The 25,747-nt window shown below is 38.2% G+C and overlaps 1 protein-coding gene across 1 annotated transcript in view; it reads right to left on the reverse strand.

The window, feature by feature from the left end:
* fto (FTO alpha-ketoglutarate dependent dioxygenase) overlaps positions 1–25,747 on the reverse strand; it is a 160,757-nt gene that overhangs the window by 47,594 nt on the left and 87,416 nt on the right. The gene's annotated exons all lie outside the window — the stretch shown is intronic.

A 25,747-nucleotide genomic window follows, 5' to 3' on the forward strand; every position in this document is an offset into this window, starting at 1 on the left:
TACCATGTTTGAAAGATTCACTGACAATGCAATGCTAACAGGAGTTAACTTACAGGCCGAGTTCGAAGCGGGAGGAATTATGATAATGTCGGTCTTGTCTACATCACCAATCCCAGGAAGTATTGCCTATAATCCGTGTGTTTATTGTAGTCCAAGAAAAGAGATTTAAGTTGGTGACGATAACTCGCGTCCTGGTTTACTTTGGGGTTTGTACCTTTTGCATGCATGTAACATGTACTAATACACACTTACACACAAAAGGAAATGTGAAATCATGAATCGGGCCATAGTAGCGCTTAAATTTATTCTCGAATGAACAAAGAAAGACATCAACATTTTGGATGACATGGGGGTGAGTAAATTATCTGGATTTTTTAAAAGAAAATGAAGTAATTCTTTAACAGGACCCATCTCTTGAGAACTTACTGTACAGCACTTTAGAAAAACTCAAAACAAACCCGTGTGCATGAAAAGAAATTATTGCTTTGAGGACTCCATAGACAAAACTGCTTTGGGTTAAAAGATTAAATAAAAAACAGGGAATACTGGGCAACTTTGGCCCATGGACACCATGTACACCACACAAAAAAAAAACAAAAAACAGATGAGTTCCTCAGCAAGAGAGGGGGAGATCAAGAGAGATCTTCAAATAATCTAACTAAAAAAAATTGTCACAAAACTAAAAAAGAACCAGTCACTGGGATGTCAGAAATATGTATCCAATATTTTTTTAATATCTGAAGTGAATTCTTAATTAAATACTCTCAAAACAATAATCTATTTTGCCAGATAACCATCTAAGAACTGGTCTTTATTTCCTTGCTGTTTAAATAACAAACTACTACAATCTGAAAGGAGATGATTGAAAATCAAATATCTAATAGGATTAAATTGATTAAACAATTGACAAACTGCAGCCACTGAAACAACCCCATTTTAAAATATGATTTAGTCAAGTTTCAAATCTCTGGAGACCGACAAAGTGTTTTAGAGTGGCACACATAAGAAAGCAAATTGCAAGATGCTTCAGGGATGTGGGTTTGACAATGAGCCGGAAGCCACTGATGAAATTGGAGGATTACTGGAACTGGCGTCTTCTGGGACAAGGGTTTGAGATTGTTGGTGATGGACTAAATTCAATCGAGAAGCAGGGTTGGGTAACATGAACTGGAAAGAAATGAGGGCTAATACTGTAAGAGGGGTTTTGGGGTTTGGTTATGGATTCATTTGGTGGAGGTTGACTATGGCTGTTGGGGTGTCAGCTGGACAGTTGGATTTTTCTTTATCCCGCCATTTTGCAGAAGTTTGTGTTCACGAACATTAGTGCCGAGCCGATCTTTTCAATGGAGTCCGGTAGGATTACATGGGCTGTGGCGCATTCTGGTCAAATAGCTCAGTGGCAAAGCTGAGAGCTATTAGAGGTGATTAGGTAACCGGTGGCTGTTTACAGAGGTTGAGCCTAGTGTCTCAGTTGGAAAACCATCACTGGGATGGAATCTGTGGTGTCTGATCTAGCTGATCTGAAGGCTTCTGCCTGTATCCCCTAGCAACTGTCACCATGACCCCATCAGGCAGCCAGCAGGCAACTCCTTAAGATGCAGTAATCCAGAAAAACAGTAGTCTGACAAGAGCGCCAAAGGTTATGCCAGGCAGAGGTTAGTATGCAGTCATGACAAGTCATCAAACAGGAAGATAAGTAGACCACGGTGACCCTGAACAGCAGTGGGTTTCTCCGTATGGGGGAGGCGTCATCATATCTAAAGAGGGTTTTGACGCTCCTAATGAGGTCCACTGGCTCATCCACCTGTACAGAGCGATTGGGCAAAATGATTTCAAAGGACAACTGAGGAGGAGTAGGTCAGGCCTTCAGAGGGAGAGGGAGACAGAGGAATCGGGAGTGAGACGAAAGAAAGGAGAAGAGAGCGCTCTATCTGCCTTGGCACCAAATCAAAGGGATTAGGGTTTGAAGAAGCCAAGCCTACAGGTTATCCTTCAGGAAGCATACCAAGTAGTTATCAAAAACACCTCGGTTCAAAGCAGCTCAATTTTCCTATATTTCCCGTTTTCCCCAAGCCTCCAGGGTTTGTTTCTAACTAATAAAGGGTGTCAGAGATGTTTGTACTTGCATGCTCTAGGAGAGAAAAGCGTGTGTTTAAATGTAGTCCAGGTCGGTTCTCATTCTCACAGCACAATCAATCACCCGCAAGACAGTTGAGGAGAAACGTGAGATGCCTGTGTCTTTGACTCTGAGATTTAGCACAAAACAAGCAGTACAGGTAGTCACTCAAAACTATAACCTGTGATTAAACTGTCACTGATCATGCGCATCTATGCTTGAGGATGGAAAGGGACATTGGGATTAAGTGGGTAATATCGTTTTCCTCTTAAGTGGGCCGCTACTGTACCATTTTAAAAACTCCTTTTGCAAACGTAGAAAGTACAGTAAAACGTCTGAGATGGATGTCCGAGATAACTGATGCAACCATCCTGTTACTGTTGTTCCCGTGGGATTCTGGGTCTAATTACTAAATTTCTAATCTAAATGTACTTTGTGTTTCAGCTGAGCTGTGCTGTAATAGCTCCGGGCTCAGTCTTTGGCACAGGCGCACGGACCATCTTAACCACTTAAAAACTCATCCTTTGGTTTTCTGATAGCCCCTTCGACAGTTTACACTACTCAAATCTGAGGAATCCTGTATTACAGACATACATTACCAGGGCCTAGACCTGCCAAAGACGAGGTATGGCTTCAATACAGCCGTCCATCTGTCTGGTGTTAGTGCCATTACATCCAGATGGGCCTTTAATTGTATTTTTGTCCAAATTGCAAAATAGCTACTTGGAAAAGAAGCTAAAATAACATACAAACAACAGCAACTATGATAACAAGCGGAGTGGAACGGAAAAGAGATCAAAAGCACGGCTTACAAATTTCAATGCTGCCCTTTGAAAGCGGATCCCCCAACATTACGGCAACGTATTGATTTACTCGGCAATTTGGTGTCTCTCTCTCTCCTCGCCAGCGCACCAACCTGAGCCGCGCAGGAGGTCCTGCAAATAGCAGTCATCTGATTTTTCCAAAACATAAAAGATTAATACCTTTATTCTTTACAGAGGGAGTACGAGTGGAAAAACAAGAGAGAAAGAACGAGGAAAGTAATAATAAAAGGGAGGTCAAATTGGTATTTGGAGAAAGTGAGTTAGGGAGCAAAATTAGATATCCAGACCCAGAGGTAACTTTAATAAGAGATAATAAGAAAATGTCTGACTTTTGTGTACAGGATCGAAAACGTGCTCTCAGCGAGGGAAGCTGCCGCTCCTCTCGACAAACACAATCTTATCCAACAAAGAAGACATTGTACTAAAAGAAAAAAAAAGTAATTTATTCAGTATAGCTCAATCTAGCCATTAGAACAAGGAGGACAGATTAGTACTGGCACAAGAACAAATTCCCTAAGGGACATTTAAAGGATGGCAGTAAAATAAAGAACAACAAATCGAATGCATATTTTAAGTTCAAAAACATGGATGGTTCCTCTTCCCACATTAAAACATGACTAACCTTTAAAGTTCCACAAATAATTTGTAGTTTTATTCAGCCCTCTGTTCAGACAAAGGTCTGTTCTGCGGTTCAACCAAACTCTTTGTATCCAACAGCATGACTCCAATACACCTTTCTAGTAAACGGTTTTAAGAGCCAAACGTTTCATGCCAGAGAGAAAAAAATATTACAGGCACACAGGATGGGCCAACAACACTTCTCCACTGAGGTAAATATAGTGTGCACTAACTAGACGCTTGGGAAAGAACAGACTTAAAAAATACTGATACCTGGTCCGATTCCCAGCTCCCATTAGGGAAGGTGACTTTCTCGCTCCTACCCTCCTACACTCTATTAAATACTTAATAAAGGTGTAATAAATGGTGTTATGAGTTGTTACGAATGCCTCGGGCCAGCATGCATCTGAAAGTGCTGTTTATGAGATGAGAGTGTTTATTAAAAGCTGCAGTTCATCATCATGAGGAAACTCTTGTTAGCAACTGTCACCAACAAAGCAGCTGTTAAATTAAATAACGGCTTAATCCTAACTGTGTAAAACAGCAGTAAAATTAAAATAGTCAGTGATGGGGGAAAACACCTACTTGGAAAGCTTAGCAATGTGACTGACTGGCATACGGTGTATTACTTAATATATCGTATTGTCACGGTGTCGTGGCTTCACAGCAGGGCTTCTGATAGTATGATTTAGTCTGTAATGAAAATAAGACTCATAATGTACACTGAAACATAAAAGATTCCCTTACTCGCCGTATATCCCCACTAACCCCCAACCAATAGTGGCTCATCAGATCCATTTACCCGATAAACATAACATGTACACAAACAAAACCAATAAGATATGCAGATCATCAGATATACACGAGTATTTATCTCATACTGCATGTGGGGAAAGGTTTGTCAAATAACATCCCTAAATACATCCCTGTCTTTTAAGACATGTTTACCTTTACACAATCTTTACCCACTGACAATCAAGCATGAGATTCTTAATTATTTACTCGGCCACAGTTAGCAAATGAAGAATTTGTTTCCAAAACGCAATAAATCCATTTTGACTAATTTCTGTAAAAATGTGTTTTCTATACCAAGAAAGTGACAAGTTGAAAACCACTATTTTCTGTTAAGAACTTTCACATAGCATCTTTAGGTTATAAAACATAAAAAATTCAAATCCATAATTACATTTTCAAAGATTTATTATAAAAACTATTATATTTTTTCCACAAAATGCAATAAATCCATTGAAACAATATATAAATGTGCATTCATCTTTGCCATGTTAAATTCATTTAGTTGATAATAAACATTAATGGCATTAATCCAAACACTTACTTTGTCATATTAAGAACACTGTCATTGTTGCTGTTATACTTGGGATGTCATCGCTGAACTTTTTTGACAGCGATCAGCTGTAAAATGTTTTGATCCTGCTCGATTTTCGTTGGCTTCTCTTAAAATAATGTAACGTTTTTCATAAGACCCCTGGGGTCAATGCATGACAGAAGCTTGATGCTGTCAGGAGAACAAGCAACAGCCGGCATTTTTCCGTCTATCAAGTGCCTCTCGCGTTAATTATTAGATGTATACGTTTCTTTCCTGTCACAGAAAAGTATTATTTTGTTTTTGTTTGTTGATCACAAAGTACAAGATGAGGAAAACTAGGATTTCGTGAGTATTAAATGTGCCGCCATTGTTGTTTACAGTGCGTGGACTGATGCGCTGTGATTTGTTGAGCAGATTTATTGCATTCGGCAGAAAAGGAGAAGTTGCATTTATTGCGTTTTGGGAAAAAATTGAGAAAAGATGACAGAATAACACGGTGGATGTTGTATTTTGCATAAAATTAAGCAATTTACTTTTAAATACTGACCTCATTTAAAAAAAAGGCATTTATCGCGTTTTGGAACCAAATATTCACATTTACAGATATAAAAAGCTTGTGCGCTTAGTGGAAACGATTCAGTAAAGTACATTTATAATGAAGTAAATGAAGAACAGTTGAATCACAGGCATCTCACTGCCCCTCAACTTTAAAATAATTGGCTACATTTTTTGAGTGGCAGCAAAGTCAGCCAATCAGTAATGAGATTGCAAGTTAAGCCAGTAGGGGGAGCCAAATAGGTGCAAAACCGCTTGTTTAAAATCACCCACCCTAATAGAGCTATCTGAGAGAGGTTTTTAGGAAGCTTCTAAGTATTACAGACCCAAACAACAAAAATTTTGTCTACATGTCACATCACAGAACAAGGATAAATACTCCGTTCAATCATTCTATGTCACCTTTAAATACTTTTCCCCCGAAAGACTTTTAAGGAACAGGTTTAGCTCAACTTAACATGGAACTTTGTTTCTAAGCATAGAAGTTCACATTTTTTCCCAAAAACATTAACAAATCATAACCATGATAAAAATGACAGATAAAATAAAAATAAGCGATTAAATTATTAATTTCGTTTTTTAAAAGCAAATATATAAATACATAAATAAGTCAAACTAGGTTCCCAGGTGGCTCCAAGACAAGAACCTCTCTGTACATCATGCATAATTCAGGACTGAAGATATGCGTTTTAAATGCTCCTGAAATATAAATGCTGCATATGCTAATTTCTCTGCAAGCTGTCACACACAAATATTTGGGCAGTTTGTGCATAAACAGTTAAAACGACAGACGACAATGAGGGAACTCTTAAGATAGGTAAAAAGAGATGGGGTAATTATACTTTAACATTATTCTGTAATTTAAGAGAGTTGTGTTCTGATTTATACATTACAACAAAGGCTATCTGATCTTATAATTAGCAAACTGATGGGAAAATGTTTAAAGAAACAGGACAGCCATATGTTCTTTATTCTAATATGGGTAAAAATGTATAACATGAGAAGGGTGATGAAACAGAATGGGATGAAAAGAGCAATGAGTGGGACAAAGGCTCATTGCTTATGAAAGAGTGTATTTATCTGTAGTCTGTCTCTTTAATTTGATTTGTCTGAGTGAAGTCCCAGCAGTGACTCTTAACAGGAAGTACCTGACGTGCTGCCAACCTGCTTTCTAACTACCTCCCAGATGACCCAAACAACAACACATAACAGAAACCGAAGCTTAAACTTACTGTTGGCTCCTAATGATACACCTAAACATCTACACATAAACAACAACAACAGCGAAACAGTCAACAGCAATGGCAATTTACTGTCATTGTTCAGTAGAGTTAGTGTAACAGTATGCTTTTGTGTGACCTCAGTCTGTGTGGTGCAGGGAAAATTGACAGAGTGCTAAGTGTGGCACTCACTAGCTGGTCTGGTCTAATTAAGAAGGAACAGCATGCCACAGTCTGATGCTCCAAATGGCACCATATGTTTTCCCAGACTAACCGGCTGAATAAATGCCATTTAGCACACAGGATCTACAGCGCAGGGTATGATACACAGATTTTAAGTGACTTATAAAAGCACAGAGACATCCCATCCCAGCAGCCGTAGCAGACAATTTATACCAGCACTGACTGCAATGCACGTCTTTCAAAGCACTCCTCGTGTACAGATTAACCATTAAGAAACACTTTAGTATGCAAGACAAAACATTAGGAGAAAATCAGAACAGTAAGAAATATTTTGTGGCTACATTAATTTATGTCTAACTCTAAAGCTGTGCCCAAAACAGTAGGAAGGCATCTTGTTACCTGGTCATGGCCTTTTTTATAAATATGCATTACCCGTTAAAACTTTAGATAACCATTTTCATTCCTGATTAGTATTCCTTATTATAAGTCGTGTGTGTGTGTGTGTGTGTATACAGCTAGCATTACTGTAACTGAGGGGAGACCAGTTACCAAACATGCTGAACACAACAGAAACGGGAACAATGCAAACATCAAACTTCTCCACACCACAGAGCTGCTGTGAAGGGCAAAGCTGTGTTGCACTTAAAATAATTCAGAGTGAAATGAATCAGTCTGCTACAGCTGGTGCCAGCAATTAATTAAAAGACTGGAAACAAGCTGAAGCACAGATATTTACTGACTACTACAAAGTACATACACACTCAAAAATAAAGACCCTCTAGCCAAATCTGTCCTCACTAAACCTTGACATTTTAATCAAGCTCCAGGAGTGTGTAATGAGGAACCGCTTAGGCTTCATTATTAGATACTGTATGTTACTAATTAGAGAGACCACCATCTTTTATTGCTCACCCGGCACACTACAGTCAGCCATCAGAGACAGGTAGTGAAGAGTGGGGAAGAAAATAAGGAATAGTGTAAAACAGGAAAAAAGCTTTGGAAAGTTCTCTCAAAAATTGTGCAATTTTTTTGGTGATTGAATTGCTAGTACAGACATCACACACTACTGTAGCTACAATGTATAGTATGCAATAGAGGTTTTATTTTAAAATCCTACAGTACAAACAATGTTGACAAAGCATATTACAACTCAAGAGATACCAGCTTAGATGCCACCATGGACTTTATGCAGTACACATCATCATGTGCTGCATCCGAAATCTCTTAAATGCTCCCTTTGGAGGCAGAAAGGCATCAAGAGGGCACGTCCAAATCCAATGTTTGCTTTACTTCCTGACTCCTGAGATACCTTTATGGTCTTGTCCCACAATTCTATCCATGTGTGTACATGGGGAATATGATTGGTCGAGCCTGGTCGAGTTCGAAACTGTTATATTATCACTTTTTGCACCTTTTGATTGCATTTCTAGCGAGCAATTAGTATTGTGGTTTTCAAATATGGGATTACTTATTACAAAAGCGAATTCCATTAAGCTGCCTATGAAGGCTGTCCGAATGCGTTTCCCGGAGCTTCCTTCATGCCGCTGGGTCTCATTCACTAATAATTGTGTACGTTTTTCGTATTTATACGCACACTTGAACTTCTCACAAAAACTTTCCACCTAATTCAAAATATGTGCGTACGCACATGAGTTTGTTTTTATACTTGTTCTTACGTTAGCGAATTTGAAGTGTTCTGCATGAGCGGCCGCGTGCACAAGGTCGGTAATTTGCATAAAACACCCTCAAACCAGCTCCATATTAGGGTTTTCCACAGCGCAGCGCTAGTGCACAGAAAATTTTAGCGCAGTTTGTCATAGAAGCAAAAGAGCTAGAAAAGAAATCTATGATAACATTTGTTATTGGTAAAGTTCCGTTTTGCTTTGCATTTTTTATTTGGGAGTTTTGCTGTTAACCAACCGGAGTAACATTAAATAAGTAATGAATGCGTTAACAAATATGACATTTAATTCATATAACAGAGATTCGTATCTGTATCTAAAATAAAATAGACAGGAGATCAAGTTATTAATGTTTGGACTTCATATAAAATTTACATGATGTTTACATTAGGCATTAAGCAGGCGCTTTCATATAAAGATTTAAAAAGTGAGGAAGGAAAGCGTGAAGATTTGTCATTACACGCATCTTCTTTATATGTTTAGAAAAAATAAGTAGGCTATAATAATGTATAATATAATGTATATAATAATAATATAGATCATGTTTAATAATATATAATACAGAAAATATTATAATATTATTATAAAATCCGTATGCACATCTCACGCACAAAATTGTGCGTACGCATGCTTAATGAATGAGACCCATCGTCTCACGAGGCAGCGAGGCAACAAGTCACCTGCCTTGCGTTTCAGACGCAGACTGTGTCACATGTGGATATACATTTCTAGGAATACCACCATCTACGCATATAAATGAGCACATACCTATGTAGAAGTAATCAGGACAGGAGGAATATAATATATTGCAGTCTAAAAATGGTTGGGTTGGTTTTAACACATGCTGGGTAAACATTAGACAGACACGTGGTGGGTTAGAAAATACCTAATGGTTAATGACCCAATAATGGGTTATTGTTATGGAACAAGTAAGGGATAATGTAGAGGCAGCCGGTAGTTATTGGGAAATAAGCCCCGACAGTGTGATCAGGACCCGACGCGAAGCGGAGGGTCTTGTATCACACTGAAGGGGCTTATTTCCCAATAACTACCGGCTGCCTCTACATTATCCCGCTTATTACACGGCTACTTGCCACATAAGAAAAAAACTGGACATGAATATGAATTTGAAACATTTTATTGGCATATTTGTTTTAAATTAACATTTTTATCCTTCCGCGAAACTTTGCACAGATGCATAAAATGATCGTAATACCTTATTAAGATCCTCTGCTTCATACTTGTCTCCATTTTTCTCTTTTTGCCAGTCTTTGAGAAGTTTTAATGCCCATTCTGTATTTTTTTGTGTGTTGGCTTCGTAGCTGTCATGCTCTATTTTGTCAAGTTCAGTCTCAGTAAGCTCTCTGTGTCTTGTCGTGGTTGTCGAGTGTTTGTCACAAGATGGCGCCAAACAGACAGTAATCTTTATTGATCTTTATTGGCGCGGAGCGATTTTACTCGTGCAAGTAGTCCGGCTATGCGTTATTATTTTGGAGCGGTTATTATTCGAAAAGAACGAACCTGCAAATGTCTCAACTGACCAATCAGAATCAAGCATTCCAGAGAGCCGTGTAATAATGGGTTATAATAACCCAGCATTGAGTCAGTCTTAACCCAGCGGTGTGTTCTGTCCAATATTTACCCAGCATGGGTTAAAAATTACCCAGCCGTTATTAGAGTTCAAACCAGACACATGCTACGATTCTCCAAAAATCACTGCTTCTTTCCTATTATTCCTTATTTGAATGAACTGCGTCCTGTGTGTGGGACCCACCACAACCTTGCTGTAAAGAGCAGGTGCTTATTCACTCAACTCAAGCAAATGCCAATGTGGCAGTACACTGTCAAAGCAGAGGCATGTTTGCTACTAATCACCTGTCATTTAATTGCACCCACCACATCTGTCAAAGTAACAGTACTGGACCCACAGAACTCCGAGCACTCAGCAGCAAACAAAGAGCCAGACGTACAGAATATTCACATGACAAATATAAACACGCAGCCATTAGAATTTCCCAATTAACGCTGAGAAATGATTCATGGCCTTATAGTCTTTTACTGTAAATCACAGAGCTTGCGCATTCTTCTAGTTTATTTCTCGTTCCCTCAGCAAAATCGAATTAAATTCATCATTTTGCTTTCATACTAAACGTCAGTGAAATAACCGTAAGAAGCGAAGCTAAAAACGTCCTCATAAAGCATCAGTAAGCATGGAGGGAGAGTTTCTAATACAGTGAGCCTGATGTGTTTATTTATCAGATATCTTTAGTGGACCCACTAGTGCAGTTTACAGCCTCATAAATGTCAGATAAGCCACAGACTGCGGCCCGAGCGAGAAATGTGTGCGTTTCGATGGCCTCTCTGAGCTTGTGGGGTCGTTTAAACAGCGGAGAGCAGCAGGAATGCACTTCCTCTGTGTCAAACGGCATTCGGAATCGTTGCACCTCGGGGCGGAATACATTGCATTGTGATTTCATGAGCAGGAGAAAAAGGAAGCACACTTACAGAAAGGAGAGTGGAGGAAACAAAAATGAGTTGCAACGGATATCTCAAAGCATTGAGAAAGAGAGAAGAAAGTTAAAAGTGAATTTTCTTCCTCCCACAGGCAGTTAAGTGGGTACCTTGAGGCTGTAGCCCCCCAGCAGTTGGTTGGTAATGTGACCTATGTGCGAGCAGTCTCACAGGTAGACCAGAGGCTGTGTACAATGGCGCTGAAGAGCGGCAAGATGGGGAAAATCTAAGGAGAATGAGTGGGATTAAAGCAGGTCTACACAATAATAAGAAGAAAAAGCATGACTTCACATGAGAGCCATGATTATACAAGGGAATCAAATAATGGTATTGGTTTTGAAGTACCTATACATCCTTTGAACTTGTAGTAATGTGTGACCATGAAGCACATAAAGGTCTTAAAGGTCATTTTTTTATTGAGATTTATACATCATCCGAAAGGTAAATAAATAAGCTTTCTATTGATGTATGTATGTTAGGATAGGACAATATTTGGTCGACGTTTTAAAAAATCTGGAATCTGAGGGTTAAAAAATCGAAATATTAAAGTCACCATAAAACAGAAGTAGCGATAATGTTATTTTCCTTGTGGTGCTGTGTAGTAAAATGGCTTCTGAAATAAAAAAACTGAATTAGTCCTGCCATACCATATGAACAAAAGTAAAGAGAGATCGTTTTGAGGAGGGGAGGAGAATTGCGTTTTTGATTAAAGATTATGAGGGCTAATACATTTTTTCTGATAAGTCATATGTAAAAAAAAAAACACAATATTCCAAAACAAAGTACAGTTTTTTTTTTTTCAATTTCATTGCAACTTTAGGAAAATCATATTTAAAGGGATAGTTCACTTAAAAATGAAAATTCTGCCATCATTTTCTCACTCTCATGTTGTTAAAATTTTTTATACATTTCACTGTTCTGATGAACATGAAGGAAGATTTGTGAAGATTAAAGAATGTTTGTAACCAAACCAATCATGGGCCTATTCACTTCCATAAGGTAAAAGAATACTATGGGAGCAAATGGGGTTAATTTTTGGGTGCACTATCCATTTAAAGTAAAGGTCTTCTCGTGTCCACTTAGATCCGAAAACCCGAGGTCCAACCCGAGGTCCAACCCGAGACCCGATCAGGTTCGGGTCTTAAAGTTTCACATGTGCCTTGGACACGGGTCGGGTATAATACAGGGCTCCAGACTTACTTTTTTCACTAGGAGCACAGTGGCCTCCAACTGAAAATTTTAGGGGCACAACCAAAAAATTTAGAGGCACACATCGTAAATCAACATGCTATCCAAATAATAAAATTTCTACAAATTTTCACTGTATTAATAATACATACTTTGATGATAGATGCAGAAATTACAATGTGCTGTTTCAAATTCAGTGTCACATCACAAAAAAGGTCAAATTTACTGGTCCCACATGTGCGACTGGATGTAAAATTCAGTGGCACAGTCTCACCATTTGGTGGCAGTCTGGAGCCCTGCAGTAATAGCGACATCGGGTCTCAGGTAATTTAAAATCTCGCGTGTGTGCGTCAATGTGCTTTTCAAACCTCTCATCTGTTTGCCAAGAGCACTTGCGACATTGTGTGGCTGGCGGTAGGTTAATTTCCTTGAGACAGACATGTCACGTAAATTTTAAATGTACATTTTAGCGGTTAATTGGTGTCATCGTCAGATAACAAAGTAAAACAAATGGAGCAGCTCGCCAAATTGGTTGCGAGGCCACGTCAGTGCCGTTTATATTCGGGTCCAGTCGGGTAAAAAGAAAATGGCACTTAGTCGGGTCGGCCTCGGGTCTAATTTTCTCGGGTTTGTCTCGGGTCGGTCTTTCTTTAAAAAAAAAGTATTTATGGAGTCGGGTTTGGGTATAAAGTGATTCGGGTCATTTCGGGTCAGGTACATTTCTTTGTCCAAACGAAGTCCTTTGGCAACACGTATTACTAATGAAAAAGTTTGTCTTAGAGCTCTCTACTGGCTTACTGATGTAATAACCTTGTGAACTATATGGGATACATAAAAACCAAACTTGAATGGGAAATCCCCAAAGAGCAGGTAGCAACAAGAGCAAGTTTGTAGGCGAGTTTCTGGACAATGTTGTTTGCGCTTTTGCTGCATCCACTCACAAAAATAAATTTTTTATATATTTACGGTAGAAATTTACAAAATATTTTCATGTATCTTTAAAATAAAAATGATTTTGGCATAAAAGAAAAATCTATCATTTTGACCTATGCAATGTATTTTGTGCTTTTTTTTACTAATGTACCCGTGCAACTTCACATATGTACCCCACATAATCATGTGACTTCCTGTATTAAGATGACTTCTTCTGTAAACATTATTATCAAGGTGAAAATTTCGACTAATTTCTTTGGCATGCATCTACTTCACTTGATATCTGCAGTGATAATAGCCATGCAAGCAGAAATTTCACTGCTGACTGCTGGTCATTCAGTAGAAACTACAAGTAGTACTGTACTGTATATATCCACTACTAATATACTAAAAATGATAATTTACACAACTGCTCATGCTACCAACAATCATTTTAACAAGTTGCTTAGGTAACAAACATTGCCAGTCAGCCTCACATCCTGTTTGCATTAGCCAGCCTGACCCAGATGCAGTTCATAAATAAATGTGTAAAATATTCTTTCATGTTCACATTAAGTACCTTCAGTCAAATATACTCAAAAGCTTTATTGTAACATACTCAAGCAATTGTGTCATTATTAGCTTGCCCTCAATATAATCGTCATCATCATGCCTATATCCAGGCCATCCGATGTATCACACTTAATTTGAAGTCTCTTTGTAAAGCACTTGCCTGTGGATTAGCTCTGTTTTTATTTCAAAGTCCTACATAAGCTGCACTCCCTCACGGACGACTCTTTTCATCCTCAGAAAAGTTCACACACAATTCAGTTAGAGTAAAACACGGACAAACATATCCAAGAAAGCGGCACCGGCTGTGCTTGTACACTAATTACAAAAAAATCTCTGCACTAATCCCAACCCGATAAGACACTCATTACCAACCCAGGACATTTATCAACGGTGGATTGATGACCTATTCCCGAAAGTGGCTTTATAGGAGGGAGTGGAAAGGCAGTGTATCACTCTATCCTACATCTGTACCAGAGCTTTTCATTTGTCTAAAAGCGAGGGATGTAGAGAGGTAATTAACAGCTGCTGGTCTGGGCTAATAGAATTCTCTGGAAACTGCACGTTTGTGGCGAGGGAGCGGGAGATGACGGGTCGTGCTTGTATTAATTACAAAGTTTCAGGAGAAAGTGGTACTGAAAAAAACCCTTAAAGGTCCCGTTCTTTCTGTGTTTTTGAAGCTTTGATTGTGTTTACAGTGCACAATATAACATGTGTTCATGTTTCACGTGTAAAAAACTGCGGTATTTTATATTCTGTATATCGCTGTTTTCACTGTCCTCAAAACGGGCTGATGTCTTCCTTGTTCTATGAAGTCCCTCCTTCAGAAATACGTAACAAGTTCTGATTGTGTAGTTTGTTTAGTGTGTTGTGATTTGATAGCATCTTAGCTTGGCGTTAGCTTAGCTGGCGACTGACGAATTCCTGTGGGCGGAGTTTAGTCAAAAAACTGTTTTACTGACGTCATTAAAGCAGGAAGTATAGGGCTGTAGTCCAAACCGGCCTTTCGCTGTAGGCTTTGAAGGCGCAATTTGTTAAAGAAAATATATCACCTGGCAGTGAACTTTGTGCTTTATCATTTTGCAGGTATTATTTATGCTATTACAGCAACATTACACGCTAACTAGGGTTTTAAAAATGGGATCAATAAGAACGTGACATTTAAAAAGAATGTTGGAAATTTCACACAAAACCAATTATGAGAAAAACGGTCATACACACAAAAGATGTATTTGTTAATATTAGTAAATGCATTTACTGACATCAACTAACTTTTATTAGTTCGGCTTTTATTAATCTCTGTTAATGTTAACCAATTCAAATAATTGTTCAAACTAGTTCATTGTGCATTAAGAAATGTTAACATTTACAACTTTTACAAATGTATTAGTAAATGCTGAGATTAGCATGAACTAAGATTAATGGAAGTACTGTTCATTGTTAGCTAATGCATTAACAAACAAAAGCTGTTACCAAAAAATAAAGTTGCACCAAGCAAAAAAATTAGGAAAACGTTTAACAATTACATTTGAAATATTATTAAACACCTAAAATAAACATTTAGGTGAGAATATAATACTATTTAGTGGCCCAGAAAATGTACACATAACAACGAACAAAAAAATAAACGAATAAATACTTCAATCCCATTAATTATCTCTATTTATGTTTATTGTGCATATTGTTTATTTTTACACACTCTCAAAAAAGGTAAAGTAGTTTTGACAAAACCGTTTTGTCACTGGGGCAGTACCTTTAAAAAAAGCTCCTAATATGTACCTTTTAAGAACAAAAGTGTAAAACTTTTTACCTTCATTTACCTTTTTTCTGAGAGTGTACATTAGTAAATGACAGTATATTAATATAGTATATACATAGCAAATTACAATTAATGTAGCTTTTAATGGTTCCCAGTATGTTCCACATACTGTACCATTCATCCTTGTACACCAGTGTCTTCTCCAAATCATGTGCCCAAAATGTAAACCGCCCCTCCTCACAGAATTATAGAGTCATACTGTATCATCAAGTATTTTCAGGCCCTATTTTGTACCCTACTCATGAACTAAGCCTCATAGCGAGACACAGACAGCAGCTGAATGCAGCAGGTAAGGTTGAAAGAATCGCTCCACCTACCTCCTGTATCCCTGACTAAGTTTGGTAATGAACACTGATGGTCTGCATTGAGTGTGTGTGTTTAGGGCTCTGACAGGTCCCCCTCTCTCACTGACAGCCCTGACCCGCACTAATTCCTCCACTGACAGCAGCAGCTGTAGCCGTAACACATATACATATAAAATTTTCATAACTATCTCCTCACAGTCACATCTTCACCTTCAGCATCATTTATAACCCTCCGCTCGCCTGCCAGACACAATATGCTTGCCACGAAGAGGACTCTGCTCCAGCGGTGTTGGAAATAATTAACAGTGCAGGGGCAAAAGGAGTGAGCGTGTGTGTCTGTGGAGAGAGATTAAGGAGAGCTAACACTATTATTAACGTACATGTCACTTCAGCAGAGTCAAGGATATGAGGTACTAATTACACACGCAACATGGCCGAGGCCTTCCTTTATGTAAGTGAAGAAATGATGGGATTTGCATATAGCAGAGGAACAATACACTGTCAAAAATAAAGGTTCTTAAAGGGCTTTTTGCAACAATACAGAAGAAACATTTCTGGTTCTCCAAAAAAAAAAAAAAAAATATATATATATATATATATATATATATATATATATATATATATATATATATATATATATATATATATATATATATATATATAAAACATTTGCAAAACGGAAAGCTTATGTGGAGGTTAAAGGTTCTTTATGGAACCATAAGCCAGAAAAGACCATGCAATGTTTACTATTAAAAGTGAGAATATTTGGGGGGGGGCAGTGAGCAAGTTAGCAGCGATATATAATAAGACAATGTCATCATTTCTAATATATGGTCATATGCACTGTGAAAGCAAATTAACAAAGATTCTGTTAGGAGTTTCCTCAATAGATACGTATACTCAAAACATTAAGGTGCTTCACGATACCATAGAAGAACCATTTTGGGCTGTAGAGTTCCATAAAGCAGTGGTTCTCAAACTTTTTCAACGTACACTGTGTACGGGGCATTCCTTCACGGCCCCCCCAAAGAAATTTTATGACAAAAACGTAACATTTGAATTAAACAAAACAAATTATAAAAAGTAGTGCTGTTGGTTAGTAGCCATATTTTTTTTAAGGTTTAATTACACAGAATTCATGACAAATTAATGTATTTTATAAAATTTCATAAGACTGGGGCCCCCCTGGCACCATCTCGCGGCCCCCCTTACTGGAAAAAAAATGATTCATTCAATTTACTCCATTTTTTTAAGGTAAGTGGTTGCAATCAATTTATTTAAGCTACATTAAAAAAAAGATTAGTAAAGTAAAATAAATTAAAAAAACTTTTGTTTAAATTTAGCTTAAATAAATTGATTGCAACCACTTACCTTAAAAAATTGAGTAATCAGTGTATACCACTAGTCAACTAAATGAATATAACATGGCAAAGATGAATGCACATTTATATATTGATTCAATAGATTTACAGCATTTTGCAGAAAAAAATAATATTTTTTTTATAATAAATCTTTGAAAATCAAATCATGGATTTGAATTTTATGTTATTATAATCTAAAGATGCAATGTAAAATATCTATATCTATATCTATGTATATATATATCTATGTATATATATATATATATATATATATATATATATATATATCTATGTATATATATATCTATGTATATATATATATATATATATATATATATATATATATATATATATATATATATATATATATGCCTCTATAATGCTTTAATGTATCCTGCAGCACTAACAATGCTATTCTCAAAAAAAGCTCCACACAATATTTTACATATAGTCAGTGGACTTGCCTGTCTCATTTCGTGCTGTTTTTGGCTTATCCGGGGATGCAGTAATGTTGCGCCGCTTTGGTAAGCCTCACGCGTTTCTTCGTTTCTTATTCCATATAAAATCAGCGTTTAATAGCAGAGTGTGTGACTGTTTTCTGGGGCCCCGAATTTCTGTGGTGGCCATAATTGCATCAAGCACAGCAAACCATTTACCATCGCTGCACGAAGTATAATTATGAGATGCTGTTTTTATTAAACCGAGCGAGCAATTAAAACGAAAAGCAATTTCTCTTTTTAATGGCTCTCTCCCCTCTCATTTGGACGCATCCGAGAAACGTTAGTTTTACACGGGGAGGTAACTTGCTGAATCATGTCCTCTGGTAAACTCTTGTTTAGAGTTTGGTCACATAATGAAGCCTTCCTTGTGCTGAGGAACAGCCGTCACCCTCCCAGCCATTAGGAAAACGCCACATGTGTTCAACAGTATGCGCGCCGACGGAGTTGGTGTGTGTTTGGGTGTAACCCCTTGTACTTGTTTGTGTTTCTGGCCGCAAACGTACAACCAAAGAAACAAATAGGACTTACTTTCTTCTCCGCAAACAAATATAATAAGAATTACTGTTGGACGCTCAAAGCGGCATTCCAGTTTGTACTGGCGTCTGTCCAGATCCGAACTGCGTGTACTCTCCATTCCTGACGACCGCAGGCATACGAGAGCGGGCACATGGGGGGTATGTCATGCATAGCTTTATGATTGCTAAACAGCAGTTTAGGTGAATCTGTGTAATTTATGATCAAACTCTCAGACGCTCGTTTTGCTAGTAATCACAAATCGCACGCACGTCGCGAGGGAGGGACCACACATGTTTGTTTCGATAAAGACAGACAAATTAGATGACAGCTTTTAAAGCCCAACCATCACTTTCACACTAATTACAGCTCTGCCAATGATAAAAGAAACACACCCAGACACACACAAATACATTTGTACCTCTCTGAGCAACCAACACACAAGTGGAAGAATATGTCTGCTTGTGTTTACTGAAAGCAGAGCCCAGGTGTTTGCCCGTGAGCGCTAGAGCCTACGGTAAAACATATAAGAAGACCTAGCCAGCAATGCAAAACCCCGCTGTAAACATAGCAGCCAGTGCCAAGCTAAACATACATTAGAAGTCTTGAGAAAACCCGACTGCATCTTCACTCAGCAGTCCCCATGCTCAAGTCTGTCTGCTGTGTGTTAGCATGTTCATACTGTATCTGGGTGTAGTCCTTACATTGAGATAAACAAACATACGTGATATTGCTAATTAAACAGGTGACTTGGTAGGAGCATCAAACCCTCAGAGACAGACTCGGGTATACTAAAACTTACAAGCATGGACACAGCATCACCCAGTAGCTATTTAAAGTCAGACATCATCAGTTTATTTTGTAAGTTGAAATGCCCTCAAGTCGGTTTACCAAGATAGAGCAAAAACAAGGAGTATTTGCCAGTCATGTGATCTCATGGAAAATGGCGGCCTCCATGATGCAACCCGTTTCAGGTATAATAAAACAACACAGCTTATACTAGGTGTCTGATAGTCTTTGAAGTACTATTCAAAACTTTTTAATAAGGATGAAACACTGGAGTGCACCTTTAAGGACATGTGCAAGAGTGTGTGCATGTGTGATATCTCCATCTCTGCTAACTGTAAAGGTCTCCCTAGCATCAGGGCTGTCATGTGCACGGTGACGCTGTCCATTCGCATTGAAGATAGACATGAACGGTCTTTTTCTCTCCACTCTGGGACAGCAGCTCTATTGTCTGCCTCCTGTTGGACCCTGGTGGGAGGGACACAGTCACTGCTGGGACAAAAGATACGCCGCAGGATTGACAGCTATGGAGACAACCCATTCCTCATGAGACGACAACTGGTGCTGGATTGAATTTTTGCGTGTATAAAAGTGAGGCTAAGGAACAGAGAGAGCCAAATGGTATATTTGAAAATGTTTAACTTTTAAAAGCAACGCATTCTATTATTGTTTTAAAAAGTACAATTAAATGGTTACATTTTTACTTTTAATGAAAAGCAACACATAATTTTTTTACTACTTTTATGGGGTATAGAAGCAGTGACACGTGATGTAGCTTTAAGAAGGTTGCAAACCAGGACAGAAGCGCTGCGTCGTGCCATGTATCTAAAAATCGAAAGCATTATTTTCTATGAATGTCACACACCGGCGACGTCTGACAGCGGCTCTCCGCTGTGACTCTGGACAAATCCCTGTCGTGGGACAGAGCCCCACTCTCATAGTTTAACATTAAATAACATTATATTTGTCCTAAATAGTTTACAATTATCATAGGCTGCTAACGTTAGCTAAAAGTTACTTTTTTGCAACGGTGTTCAACTCAAAGTCCTTTTGAAGAAGTCGAGTTACTATATTTGCAAGGCCTCCAGGTCTTGTTAGAAAAAAACCTGTCGATTCTGCGCAAAGTTTCTCTATTAGAAGATCCTGATTGACTATTGGCTCTTTTTATTGGAGGGGGTGGGACTAGAGCGGACTTTCTTATCATCCCCCAATCATATCAATACCAGTGACTCATTTTGTTTATATTAAATATCTTGGTTCGACTGACACATAGTTGTTTTGCAGCTTTGTTACAGGTGTTACAGATTTGTAACAGATTAACTAATGTGATATACAGCCTATTCAAAGATTAACATCACATATTACTCAATAAATAAAAATAAAAAAATTCACCTCACCCTACTTTCATATTTTTCGATATCTAAATGGCGCTGTGGAACTCCTTTCCAATCAATTACAGTATTTATAAAATTAAGTTTCAGTAAAAACAAATTTAAAATACAATTTATTTCACTAAAAAGAACCTTTTTTGCAACAGTAAGGTCGGTGGATGCTAAAGGTTTTATAGAGTATAACCACACAGCCCAACAAAGACCCTTAAGGAACATATTTTTAAGAGTGTACCTGTAAGCTGTCAAAAATTTTACTTTGCTCTCGAATCCTTGATTATTTCCTGCAGCAATGCATGTTACTTGTAATTGTACTGTATTACATTTGCATTGCCAAAACAGACGCAAGTTAGCAATCATGTTTGCCTACATATTTGCATATGACGCTTTAGTCTCGACAGAAACTTCTGCTTGGCTCTATGAACTCCATGACCCTGCAGTGTGTTTGTGAGTGTGCGATGACAGCCTGTGGCAGTTTTGTTCTGAAGGTTCCACCCAGGTGAAGTACGAGAGGTCACAACACACTCGACACATAGGGACACTCACTGAAATACAGACATTCAGAGTCTGAGGTCAGAGGTCACGCTCGAGGGTGAGTGACGTGGGCAGCTGTGGGCTCCAGGATGCAACACTCACGTACACTCAAATGCAAACAAATGCAAACAAACATTTCCACAAGTGCCACATTGCACACATTCACTCAAACCTCCAGGGAATGAATGATTAACTCAATTCTAATATTATTAGAAACATTTCCAAATCCACATGTTAAAAAAGAAACGAGACCAGGTTAAGCAAAGCCTTAAAGAAGTTCATAAATCTTGTTCAATTAAAATTAAATGATTTATAACTACGGCATTTTAAAGAGCCACTCGTGCATCCAAGTACTTGTTCTCTTGCTCCTTGCGTCTATAAAGGATCTGGTTTTAAATGACCTGCACGCTTTAGTAAATCATGTCTTAAATCTGTTCTGTCCATTTAAACTACAGAGACATCTTCTGAATAAGGAAGGTGAGATCATCTTATGATGTACGGCGCTCTCTATCCCTCTCGTAGTTTCACTGACATCCTGTTATTTCTTGAAATAGTGAACCTCCATCAGATTCCTAGCTTCGATAAGAGTCAATTATATTGCAAGTCATCTAGCTTATGCGACCTAATACCGTCTCAGTACTGCCAGTCTGATTTGTTGTTTTTTAGACAGGTTACATGTTGAAGATTTTATCCCACCCTTTGACCTCTAATCTTGGCGGTTCCTGGGTCAAGACCAACAATTATAGAGGGTCAATCAAACATTCATCCTTGAACCGCCTGCTCTGTGACGGAAACGCACAATGCTGATCTAGATCAAGTATCCCTGTAGTGGATAAGTCCAGCTAAATACAAAAACACATTATTTCTTTCTTTTTAAAACAAATTGTTTAAACATATTGTGGAATAACGCAGGAAAGTGCCACATTTAAGAGAGATAGAGATTAAAAAGAAAGTAATATGAGGGCAAGGCAGAGCGAGAGAGAAAGAGAGAGAGGGTGGAGACAGATGGGCACTTTCAGAGATCATTTATCAAATTCAGCCTAGTTCCCTCCCCTCCCCTCTCCTAAACCCCCATGTAATTCAGTAATCATTTTCATTATCATATAATGACCTTACAAAGCCTACAGCAGTTAGCACAGTCACTACAAACCACACAGCTGTTCCCAGCACTGCCCCCTTCATCACCTCCCAAACATGCAATCTGCCCACCGCAGAAATGGACTGTGACCCCTACTGAGGTCAATGGGAGGATGTAGATGTGACAGGAGTTGTAGAATCCACCTGAGTAAAGTATGATCCACCAAAATGTGTGTGTGTGTGTGTGTGTATGAACACAAAGTTTCCATTACATCATGTCTATGCAGGCATAAAGGCTGTGAGCCAAAGATCAATCGTTTTGACCCACAAATCTGCGGCTTGCATATGGATGAAACATAACCACAAGGTCGACCCCTTCTGTCTGTCTATGCAAATGAATCTCTGAGAGGTCTTCCTTCCCAAAAAGTTGGATTTGATGTATGGAAGATGCAGAGCAGCATAATCATTTTAGAATATTCAACACACCACCCTGATACATATGGATATGCATATGGGTCAATGACAAAAATGGCTTATAAGAAATCCTTAAAAATGTATGTAATGCATATTTTTAGACTAAAAAACAATGTGTTTAGACAAGTTGTGTTTGTTCAAGAGATGTAAATGCATTTTCACAGGTTTTTGACTTTCCCATTCAAAAAAATGTCAGGTGGTGCAACCAAATTACTATATCACTTCCTAATGGGACCACCTGACGTTTTTAAACTAATTCACATTGAACAGGTTTCTACTTGGTGTATTACCTTTTGCCTATGCTACCAAGTTCATAAATATAGTTTTTAAGTACTATTAAATGTGTTTGATGAAATGTGAAGCGGTGAAGTGCTTCATATTGGTTGTACCACCTGACACTGAACGTGTATCATTTTACCCATTACAAAACTTTATTTTTTGTATTTGAGACAAATCTACAAACCTTTTCATTCAGCCTGAAGGAACACTTAATAATGTAATGTTTACTGTTACTACTTGTTCACTTCTTAGTTAAAGGCCTATGTTTGCGGTTGTACCACCCTGACATTTAAGAACATGCAAATTGTTGGACAAAAGTTTTTTTAATTATTGCAACATCTTTAAAACTACTTTTATTTGTGAAATGTGTTCATAAGAAAGGTTTTGAATATAAACTACTGCCACAGTGTATTAATTTTTTATATATATATTTTAAACACAATTTTTAATAATTATCTTAATCTGTTCATTTGTTTGGACAGTTGCGACCTTGGTGTTTGTAGGTAATTCGGACGGGTATTTTTATGTGGGCGGTTGGAGAAAAGCATTCTGGATTCGGACGGCAATAAAATCACTGACAACCACCTATAAATGATGAAAATACCTTACGTCCCCACAAAAAAAAAACAATTACCGTCCGAAAAGGGTTTTTGTTAAATTCAGTTCACTACATGGGACCTTATTTTAAAGTGTTACCGATATATATTAATCGGCACAAACTATACATAGTTAATGTGAGAATAATGTGACCTGTAGTTTCTCTTTAACTGTGTCAGAAAAAAAAATTCAACAATTTTCCCAAGTTGTCACTGGGGCAGTACCCATTAAAACCTCCTATGTAGCATTAAGGTACAGATATTTGTCCCTTTAAGGTATTAATATGCACTCATTGGTACCAATATGTACCCCTGAGGTACTAATATATAAATGCTATATAAATGTAACTAATTAATTATTATTATTATTTTTTTTTTTTTTATTAATATAAACTTTAAGGTTCAAATGTGTACGTTTTCAAAGAGTACTGCCCCTGTGACAGCTAGTGACCATTTTTTGACCATTTTTTCCCACAGGGGCACCAAGAATGAACTTAAGTGACTTTTTATGTGTCAATTAAAAATTATTGGTTTTTAAAAAAAAGGATAGCATGAGCTACAACAAGTAAAGTTAGCTTTTAGAAAAGATCTTGCATCATTTGTTTGCTGTCTGATTTTTTGTAATGCACTGCAAATAAAATCTAATAACATTCATACATCATAAAGTTTGACTTTGCGGAGTGATTTGACAATGGTGTAATATGGAGGCAAGCAGCACGCCTGCTTCAGGTAAGTCAACTTATAAGTTACCAGATGAGATGAAGTGAGGTCACCACTCAGCCTGAGTACCCATAAGTCCCTGCAGTCACATATAGCATCTCAGACAGGAACTCAGATAGCTAAAGAAGCGGGTCCAGATGCCCCACAGTCTGCAACACTTAAACTACTGTTTAAGAAAGCAAATGTCTGTAAGACAATAAAAGCCCTAATCAATCAGCCTGCTGTGCTTATGTTTATGAGCCTGCAGCACCAGCCATCCATCACTTGGTTTTTACCACTCAAAACACAGATGCAGAGACAAAAGAAAGGCATAATGTGAAGAGTGGGCCTTCTGCATGCTAAATTAAAAAAACAATTGAAACCTTTCGCTGAAAAATAAGCAACATGATTTAGCACACAACTCTGAAGTTTCTTATAAAGGAGAGTGGTCAGAAATGAATGCCTGTAAACAGCGCTGTGAGTCATTATAGTTGTTATAATATTCTGTCATGATAATAGTATCAATACATCATTATATTCAGGTAAGCGGAGTGCTGTGCACGAGTTCGCTTTATCACCTCGTGTCAGAGGAGATATTATCAGTCGAGTTCATTTTTGTCTTAACAGCTTGTCTTGACCTTACGCTGGGCTATCTGCCTCCCCTCTCCTAATGCTATTTGTTGACAGCTACTTCACAGACCCGCGCCTGACGTCCGTAGTGACGTTATCTTGCTCCAAAGGAGGGGCAGGAAGTGATAGTGGAAAGAGACGAGTTCAAACATACTGAAGTGGGCACACACATGAAGGAGTGAAGGTAACCTTATCTAATCATGCTATTCCGTTTGTTGAAATAAACTTCCATGCGTGCGACTAGATGTGCAAATTTGCATGTGTGTTTCCAGGTAGCTGTGCTTTTGAATATGGTAGCTAGCCTAAGTTGGCCTGAACAAGTCATTAGTTGGTACAAGCTGATTATTGGCTAGTCAACCAACCAGACATTATGTCACTTAAAGTCGATTAGATCTTTGGTGGTGGTCTATGGTCATCTACCAGCAAGCACCTATTAATAACCAGTCTGGATGACCTATTTTGGCTCATACTGGCTAAGACCAGCAACCAAGTTCCAACACACAGCTGCGTATTTCAATGGTATAACTGCTGTTCCTCTAATATACTGGACAAAAAAGTGTATGGGCATAGGTGGGTGTGTGTTTGGACCAGGTTGTGATTCATTTGTCAAATGCCTCCACAAAGAGACTGCAGGTTCAGCACAACATCATCACTGCTTACAGGTATCAGCAGGCCTGGGCGTCACTGAGAGGTCAAAGAAAGGGGACAACCCCCATCATGGGGCTACTTTAGAGGAATAAGAGGACAGGGAGGGGCCCTTAATGTTGCAAAGGTTAAGATACAGGAATTTTAAAGGGGAAATTTCAAGCCCTGAAGACTAATGGTGTAGGCCTGATCTAAATGAAGACAGATCATCACACGCACACACACCATTCTAATGGGCAATAATGAAGAAAGAGGGGGAAAAAGTGCGTCGGTATGCGTATCAGCGCGTAAGGTCGTTTCTATCTGTTATCGGAACAAATGGGTAATGTCTCTCAGTTGGTCTTATCTTTCAGGAAGGAAGTCAATGAGCTATCAGCACACTTTCAGGCCTGATGGATTGTCCTCCGATTGGATTTTTCAAACTAGCAAATCTTT

This window comes from Paramisgurnus dabryanus, chromosome 2 (assembly GCF_030506205.2).
Source record: "Paramisgurnus dabryanus chromosome 2, PD_genome_1.1, whole genome shotgun sequence".
Classification (NCBI taxonomy): Eukaryota; Metazoa; Chordata; class Actinopteri; order Cypriniformes; family Cobitidae; genus Paramisgurnus; species Paramisgurnus dabryanus.